Source organism: Haliaeetus leucocephalus, unplaced genomic scaffold (assembly GCF_000737465.1).
Source record: "Haliaeetus leucocephalus isolate CR32 unplaced genomic scaffold, Haliaeetus_leucocephalus-4.0 Scaffold92, whole genome shotgun sequence".
NCBI classification, from domain to species: Eukaryota; Metazoa; Chordata; class Aves; order Accipitriformes; family Accipitridae; genus Haliaeetus; species Haliaeetus leucocephalus.
The window spans coordinates 9938526-9948587 of NW_010972528.1; positions in this window are offsets into that span (position 1 = coordinate 9938526).

The window sequence follows — 10062 nt, forward strand, 5'->3', positions numbered from 1 at the left end:
GGGGAAAATCTGCTTTAACAATATCTTACTGTAATGTTTTATATGAATAAAATGGGACACTGCTAACTAGTTTAAGCTTATTAGCTGGGTGGTTATTACATCGTGCCTATGCTGAAAATAAAAAGATCTGCTGCTCTAGCTAAACTACTTCAGCATGGCTTGAGTGCAGCTCTACTCCTGCTGTGTGACTCTTTGGACCCAGTAAGCTGCATATAGTGGTATTTGAATTCATCAGGGTTTCAAAAGAACATTAAAATTTAACAAGTACATTTAACTAAAAAATCTATATCTAAATAGCATGGAGGTAGTGATAAAAAGGAGGTAATTCAGGCTAAGATATTGCATTAACTTCCCTGTGACTGGACCTTTCAGACAGCACGGAGCCGGGTTGAAGTCGCTGAACTAATGCCAGTTTCTTTACTCAGAGCCTGTGCCTCTGTTTAAAGGGGCACCTTAGCCTCCTCTTTGACTTTAACATAGGGGTTTTTTTGACAGGTGAGTTTAAAAAAATCAAAACAACCCAAACCAAAACAACAACCCACAAAAAAAACCCCAACCCCACAAAGAAAAAAACACCACTTTTTAGGGGTTTTTCTTTGCTAGTACTACAAAGGTATTTTGGTACTAGAATCATCTTTCTGGAAAACCTTTTTCCTCCCCAACAGGTCCACTGAACCTGAGGAAGAGCATGATCAACCCATGTACTACTCCAACTTTACCAATGACTTTATTAAGGTTAGTTTCTATCTCTGTAATAAGTGAATTTTATAGATCTTAGGTGGGGTACAAGTTCTGAAATGTTAGAAAAATATTAACTTCATGTAACTTTGCATGATTCCTTAAAAGTAGCTACTGCAACAAGAATGACAGCCTGTCCATTGCTACCTTCTTCCCACCTCATGCTGAAACACCTCCGAAGTGCTAAAGGAACAAAGCCCAGACCCCTTCAATTCTTTTAATCACAGATGAAATTAAAGTGCTTACACAATATTGTAGAGTACTCTGCAAATACTGAGTCACCACAGTGAGTTGTCAGTTCTCCTATAAAAATTACTGAAAAATCATTGTTGTGTGATTTATTTCCCTGGCAGTTTATCTAAAAATAAAAATGGGACCCAGATTTCCTCAAAGCCTCCCCTTCTCAGCTGTTTCAAAACTGAAAGCTAATAGTGAAAGCTGACGCCTGCCAGTTTTAAATCCCTTTTGCTATGCAAGCCAGGGGCATGCAGCATGAGCAGTTCCTGGGGAGTGCGGGAATGGGTGAGAGCTCCAAGCATGGCCATCTGCATGGACTGTTCCTACCTAGCAGTTCTATACCGCTGTGTTTCCACATGCCTTTTGTCTCAGAAAAGCACTGCAGAACTGCAGGTGAAATATTGTGGAGCAGCTCCTCTTCTGTAACAGTCTTCTACTTGGTTTCTGGATGATAGCGAGGTTAATTAGGAGGCTTGGCTATAAAGAAGGGCTGGAGAAAGGTTTGTTGCTGCTTGGTGTACTGCTGTTTACAGCTATGCAATGAGTGACACATCCTCCTTCTGAGAGCAGGGAAGCAGCAGATGTTTACACTCAAGTTTCCAAGCTATACAGGTCAGGGCAGACCTGGTTGGGCTATAAAGATTTGTGTGCACTCTCTTTTGGGGACATATGGGTTAAAGCAGAAACTCAGAATAAAAGCCTGACTCTATTGAAATCAGTGGCAAAACTCCCATTCCCTCTGGATTGTCAAAATGATCTGTAGAGCCCCCTAAGATTTGTGCTCTGTTAATAATTATTACTTCTACATAAAAGTAAACTTCTATATTTAAAACGTATAACTTGGCAACCACAAAATGCACATGTCTAATGAATAACTGTGTGAGCCTATTACTCCAGCTCTCTTCCATTCTCATCCCTTCCTATGTTTTACCTGCTATTAATCTGTCTGAATTTCAGACTGCAAGGTCTTCTGGGCAGAGACCATTTTTTCTGCTGGCAGAGCAAAGCACCTCTGTGGCTCTATGTTAAATAAGGCAAGTATTTTAAATGTGGGGAAACAAATGTTCACGAGTTTGACAATTTCAGAACATGAATGCAAGTGATCAGGCATGCGTGTCTAGGGATGTGCTTTCTACATACACATATTGTTTCCTTTTAAAGACATCTGCATTTACTGAATTCAGTCCAGAATTTGGCCTAGAAGTTTACCGTTGTTATGCCTCAATTCAGCAAAGCGTGACTGTAGGGAGATTTAAAATTAAGTATACATGTAAGTGCTTTGTTGGATGGAGGCCTTTAAGATTTTGTGCATTTGTGCTCTTGTAATTTTAAAACAAAACATTATTGAAAGTCTTCAGTTCCTTATTCTGTCACTTCCTCACTTATTTTGATTTATTATATATAAATACATGTCTCCTAAATTCTAGATGCTTTTGAAAAAATAATTCAAAATACATTGATATCAAATGTAAAAATAGTATCTGCTCTTCACTGAACTACAATAATATCCTCTGTTCATCTTTTGTATGTAAACAGCAGCCCCACATCATGGCACTCTCATGTCAAAAACTTGGGTTTTAGCCAAGATGAAACATGTCTGCTCCAAAGTTGGTAGGTTCCCTACCTACTTTGCTTCCTGAGAATGGTAAATGTTGCTGCATCTGCCCTTCATTGAGCTACTACCCCGATCAAAAAATCTTGTTGAGTGGGTGTTCAGAAGTGCTGTCCTTCCAGTCCTGCCACCATGGATGATGATGTTTTGGCTGTTGGGATTTCCTTTGGGCTGGGTATAATTTTCCATGCAAATTTTAAACCATGGAGATGCCAGCTCAAGGATGTCTCTTAGCTGCTGCTGTAGCAGAGTGGACCAGGTTTGCATGGTACTTTGAAACAGAAAGGAGACAAGATGGCCAGGCAGTAACTTTCTTACAACGTAACACAATAAATACATGTAAACAGACATAGATTAAGACTCATGTTGTAAATTGATATGGTGCCCAGTTCAGGTTGATTAAAATAGTTTGAATGTCTCCAAAACTATTAGTCAACTAGATCAATTACATTTGATATGCCAAAGGATGTGGAAATACCTATTTATCTTTTGCATAGAAGGAGTCTAATCAATCCTAATTTGTTGTGTTGTATAAAATCAGATCTATTTGTACATGTGTCCTGAAAACACAGATGGCATCTTTGGAAGCACTCTCCTCTTTGGGGCTGGGGTTATCTCTCTGAGGTTTGCTCAAATATTTGTATCTTACAACATTCCACACAAAATATGCACTTGAAGACTTTTTTTTTTGTTCCTCTAAATAATCATAAACATCTACTGGAAATTTTCAGGGGTCAGAAAATACAAAGCTAACTGAATTTGTTACATTTTCTTTGCTAAAGATGCTGTGTGAATTTAATAGTGGTAAAAAGCACTGGATTTACAGCACAGAGCCTAGAGACCTCTGTTTTAAGTACCACCTGCAGTGGTGGTTTATGAGATGAGGTTTGCTCTCCTAGAAGTTATAATGAGACCACCCAGCCCTGGTTACATATGCCATGGATTAGTATTCAGATGGTAATGATTTCTTACTATTACCAAGGCCAGATTTGATCTGGTGATACAATAACGAGTTCAAATTGTGCTAGGAGTCTCCTCAGCCTAGAGCCTCCAGAGAAACTCTTAGACAAGTCATCTGAATTTTCCTCCCTTGAGGAGGGCTCATGATTGTGTAAGTACTTGAGCCATGAGGACTGTCTCAGTAATTGGGATTACATGCAGGAGTGAATTGTAATAAGCTTTTGGTTTTGTAGCAGCAGAAGTAGAGGACAGTGATTTCTGATTTTCTTCAGTTTGCCATAGTCCTATCCCAGTTGTTTTCTTAGAATTAATGTAATGCTCAATATCATTTGGAATTTTACTGAGAGTAATTAAACAAAACTGGTAGGATATCACAAAACCAAATAAGTCTTTAGCAACAAAATGCAGTGTTTTAGAATAGAAATAAATGTCAAGAAACAAAAAAGGTGAAATGGAAGTTGGATGATAAGGAAACAGGTTTAAGCTTGTCAGGGAAATGCCTTGTTTTCCTATAAGTACATCTGTTAAAGTGTATAAATAAGCATATGTAAATATATGTAAATAGTTCCCTGAAGTGAATAAGAAATTACAATTAAAAGGATAGACAAAGTTATTAATTGAAAGTAATGATAAACCCAACCTTTGTAGTTACAAGCTATGCTTCAGTCCCAGAAACTTGGGTAGAAAGTTTGGGAAACAATTTAAGGTTGCCATGCTGGCTTGCTGCAGTGTAGAGAAGAGAATCCACTTATTCAGGAGAAATGCCACTTCACCACTTTGAAATAAGACAGTGTGAAATACCCTATTAGCAGGCACATCTCCTTTTGGGCCTTCAAATTGGAAACCAAAGGAACAGCTTTCTGAGAGTTTAACAAACTGTCTCTCTGCTACAGCAAAAAATAATGGTGTATAACCTGCTCTTGATCAATAATTAGTGGAAAACATACCTAGTAACAGAATATTTAACAAGGCCAATTCTGGTTGAGAATTCTTCATGGGTCTGCCCAGATGGTCCATGCCTGGACCTGACACACAACCTGTATTAAACATGCTGTCATGGGCCAAAATCTGACAGCATTATTTTAGCTTACGAAAGTGAAATGCAGACCTTCATACAAATTTTATGTGCTACCAGCTTTGGTTTGTACATGCAGACTGTGTGTGCATGTTTTCTAGTTCCTATATTTGGAGTTTCTGTGTCCAAACGCTAGAAAAAGTTGTGCATTTGCAGTGGGGAAGACCTCTAAATCTGCTCCCTGTATGAGGCTTGCTCTTGTTCTGCCACCCTCATCATCACCTTGGCAAATAAGTACAGGAGTAAATAGTTTAGGAGAAAGACATCCTTAATGTCACAATCTTCTCTTTAATGGAAACGTGAATTTGGTACTGTCGTGTTTAACAAGCTAAAAGAACAAATTTCATAGTATCCCTCATAAAAACCTCAGAACTTGATTCTCCTTTCACTAATGCAGGTATAAATCACCACTGAAGTCAACAGTTATACCAGCTTTAATTCTGGCACATATGAGAGAAGATTGAGGCCCTTAAGGTATTCAGCTCTCTAGGCTATCTTTACTAATACACTGCCATGATCAGAAAGCTCTCCTCCTTTACAGAGAAAAGATGAGGGGAAAAAGCAAAGTGACATTAATCTTTTCTGAGTCAGGCTTTCCTCTTGGGTGTGACTACATGCAGAAAGCTGGGATTTCCAGGTGATACTAATCAAAGATGGCAGAAGCAACTACAAAGCATACAAATAAAGCATCCAAGTTTCATGTATTAAACCAATCAGGATAGCACTCATGGTATAAAAGCTAGGATACAGTCAGCTGTGTTGCTGCAAGGGGCCTGGAGCTTTACTGCATGACAGTAGCATAAAAATAAATTATGTTATTATTAGCAAACACATAATAAAATTAAAGCATAATGCGTACTAATAGTTGCCTATCTTGCCTTCCAAAGATACCGTGTATTTTACATAGATGCCTTTCGGATCAGGAAATAGAATTTCTATAGATAGTCCCACTAGAAAGCTTATAGTCTGTCCCAGCTTTTCTTAAGTAGCTGCTCCCAGATATGTGTGATAATGTGTATATGTGTGTGTATACATATGGCTAATTTTTATTTTCTGTATCTTGAGTGGGCCCTATATGCAAGTTCAGGCTCCTCTTCATCACTATCAATGTAGAAACACAACATACTGTATTGATGGACTTTAAGGTCCAGTAGCTTCAACCTTAATGTAACAGAAAATCAGACCCCTTGCTCTCCCTGCAGAGGAGAAACAAATGAACATCAACCTACTTAATAAAGGATCCTGCTAAAAAACTGAACCTGAAGGTGCATCAGTTTGATGGCTCTCAGATATCATGGTGTTAAACATGGGTATTTGGGTGGATGGATGGCAAGGGAGAGGATAAGTTGGTGACACTGAGCAAGTAAATATTTAGCTGTTACCTAGCGCCCCTAAAACTACATCTTAAGCATGAGTTAAGGCGTTTAAGTATGCAACCGAAAAATGAGTAGCACATTGGTGTCATCCCTGAAGACTCTTATCTTTCTCTAACAAGAAAAGGGGGGAGAGAGGAACCTGCTAAGGTCACTATCATCTGCTGATGTTTCAGACCAACAACCATTTAAAAACCTTACTCGTTCTATGCTTGGCCAATGAAAGGTATCTAGTATTTTGACTCCATTGTTATCATCCAAACACAAAAAATACTGGCCGTTTTAGACAGATTAGGCTGAAGAAGATGCAAGCTTTGACCATGGTTCTGCAAGCGTTGCATAGCTTCAGTCCTCTAAGTAGTTCCACTGAGCCCAGGGGGATTGGGTTTCCTCCTAGATTTACGGATGGAGGGAGATTCATGGCCATAATTTTTTGCAAGAGGAAGCTCCAAAAGGACATGTCTGCAATCCTAAGAATATTCATTAGAAAAGCTAATAGTGGTCTCGTTTAGAATAAAACTTCTGGATAGGAAAAAGTTCAATTATTGCTGGTGTAGCAGAGACAGTTATTCTTAAATATTTGCTTGTGCACTTATTCTCCCGGCAGGTCACAGCAACAAAGAAAAGCTTTTAATCTTCAAAAGGAGCGTAAGAGTCACTAAAAGTTCAAAATGAGCATGCATGGTGAGTGTTACAGCCAGAATTATATAAAATTCTAAGATGGACCTGGTCTTATTGCATTTTGATTATGAGTTAGCTTTAACAGGAGGGTACTGTTTGGTTTTGCTTTTTTTTTTTTTTTTTTTTTTTTTTTTGTTCCGACTGCAGCAATATCTTTAATAAAGTGCCCATTAGAATTAGTGCTATGCCCTGATTCAAGTCTTGTAGTCAGCCATGTAGAAGGCTCGTTGTCTACAACCACAGTGAGGTACTATGCTGTAACAGTTGTAGTTAAAAAAAAAAAAACAAAACAAAAAACAACCAACCACCTGAAAACATTTAGTTCAGAGTCGGATCCAAGAAAAAACCCAACAGTTCTAGCATGTCTATTTTGTGCTAGAAGACCGAGTATGAAATTTTCCTAAAGCAGATCAGGGAGTCTGCTGTTGGTCTGGGGAGTTCATTCACTATTCATATTATGAGACTGTCTCCACGTGCTGACAGCAGAGGTGGTCTTCCCAGGTTGTGTCTTGTTTTCCAAAGAGGCATTCCTCTTGTGGGAAGTCTGTCTCAGGACAACTTATTCTCCAACTTGATAATGAGCTCCTTTTTGTCACTTTTCACCAGTACCCACTTTCCAGCCAATCCAAAATCCACTGTTGTTCTTTGCGTAGCTCTGCACGTATGTGCATGCACATGTGAGCTCCAAGGATGACCTGGTTCTTAACCCTCTTGTCCTCATCCGTGACTTTTTGTTGCAATCCATGTTTTTAGACCTAAGTTTCTGGTCTTGCAAAACAGAGGTGTCATTGTTTCACTTTTGTTTCTCTCAGCAGAAAGACTGACTGGGGCGTTTTCCCCCATCTCTCTCCTCTTTCTGTCCTCTTGTTTTCCTCTTCCATTGTGCCCACCCTCTTTGCAGAGTGGTGGTGAACGACATTTAAGGAGTATGGGGGAAGGCACAGACTTCTTCACCAAAGATGACTGGTTTTGACCCAGAGCCCTGGTGTGAGGTTCTCTGCTGCAAACTTAACTTGACCTCTCCAAAACTTTGCTTCTAATCCTGCTCTCACAGGTAGAGCTGACCCGTTTATACCGAAATAAAAAATACGACATGTATTTCTCATTCTCAAAAGCTCATCCAATCTGCTAGCTTGGGTTCTGGTAGGAGCTCTGCCAGCTGCCACATCTTCGGCTACAGTATAGGCATATCTGCTGACTGACTGCTAAGCTATCCACTTGGAAGAGAACATGTAAGCTTTGCTTAATTGCCTTTCCCTCACTTAATTACAGAGAGTTCTCCAGAGTTTTCCCCAAGGTTTTATGAAAATCATCTGGTAGGCCATCTAAAAGATTTAATGTAGTAAACAAAAATCTGCAGCTTAAAAGGCCAAATTTCAATTTGATTGATTTTATATTCCATAGAGTTTCACTGGTGACAATGGTTCTGTACAGGTTATAAGTGCAAAAGAATGTGACCCAGAGACAGGCTTCGTGCTCTTCTTTGGCAAATGCTGTCTCCCATCTGTTTGTCGCTATTAGACGTTTCTTCATTGGCAGATGAAAAACAAAATGTACAAAAGGATCCAGTAAACTATTCCATACTATCGTCAGTACAACCAAATGCATACAGTCATTACTCTGATAATGATGTAGCCTCTTATTTTGGCCAACTGTCAGAAGTCTTCAACGCAATACATTTAGTGACTAAATGATGTACTAGTGGCACGTGAAATGGTGAAGTCTTTGGAACAGGAAATGAGAAACAATTGCATGCCTTTACATTCTACTTAGAAAATAGTGTCTTGTGATACAAAATTTCTACTTTGTGGCTCCTCTTGTTAGTTCAGTGCTTTTTTGTTATGTCAGGCAAAAAAATTAAGATCTTAGATGAGATATATATATCTCTTTTATGTTGTGCATCTGGTTTGTCCTCCAATCAAGTCGAGATGAAACGGGATCAAACTAGACGATTTAAAAACAACCTGTACTTGTAGTATCTCTTCTGCAAGCCCTGTTAACTGGAGAAAAGTTGAAAAGAGGTTCTAAGCAGGGAGCTATGTACTACGAGCATTTAAAAGGATCACAAGATTCGTATAACCTATTTAAACTTGAGATATTCTTTTGCTGGTGAGTTATTTTCTGATGACAATATAGAGATGTCTCTTGCCCGTTCAGAGGATCCAAAATCCCTCGGTGACAAATATGTACCAGAGATTTCAGCTAACTTTCATTTATTCTTGAAGATTATGGATGTAGTTATTTCATAAACCAAACTACCCAGCTGCAGTTGCAAATTTTTATTTGCAATATTGGAAGCTGTATTAAAGTCTGGCTAAAAGCTAACTTCCAGCTTGAGTAACCATGCTTTGAAAATTGTTTCTAAATTCCTCATCTGTACAGCTTTAACAAGCTCTTTCAGGGGGATGGGAACCTGGATTTAGAGAAGCGCACAGCACATACTGTGTCATGTAAGTAACAAAACCAGTTGTTTTGTAGTGTATACAGGGTTAGTTCTGCTCATGGAAAGGAAGTGGTGGCTTTTTTGCAGGAGAAGGAAACCCCCGATCTAAACGTAGGGAAGAGGCACCTTTGTACCTCCATCTTATGACATGCCTGCCAGTGCCCGTGAGGGAGACAATATAAGCCCCTCTACTCTGCAGGCAAATACATATATATATATATATATATATATGCTGGGTGTTCACAGACCCCTGTTTGCTCGATGGAAAGGTGCAACAGTAAACACAAGGTCTATCTATAGAACTGAACCCACCTAAGTGGTGTTTAGTCTGTAGAAGTTAAAGCACACCTGCTAGAGTCGCAGCAGCCAATCGAGCACCATGTGAAGTTACTCAGGTCTTCAGCGGCACCATGATCCACCATGCTGCTGAGGTACAGCTCCATTCGATTTCCAACATGTTACTTTGGATGTGTCCAATGCCATTCACGGAATTAGCTAATGAATTTACAGCACATAAATTACTCTGTGGTACTCCCGAGAGTGGCTGGCTGCCACTTGCTTCCCATGCAGTAACTTTTCCAAGTAGGCGATTCCGAGTGCTGCCCTAAGCGATTTCAGTGAATCTAAAACTATTTTGCAGTCCTTCAGGTCACAGCAGCCTCCTGTTTATCCACTGCCGGACGTCCTGGCACCGTGAGCTCTACAGGGCAGGCGTTCTGAGACCAGCTATCGTGACATCACCTCCCTGCTACAAAAGCCATACAGTTCGGCGTTTACGCCTGTCTAGGGTTACTGCGGGCCGATCAAACGCTTCGCAGATGACGGTTCGGTTTTCCGAACCCGAGGCCTGCGCGCCCAACCAGCGCAGAACCGAGGGCAGCCGGGCCGCAGGCACCAGGCAGACCCGGCGCTGCCAGGCCGGAGGGGCGCCGAGCCCGGCTCC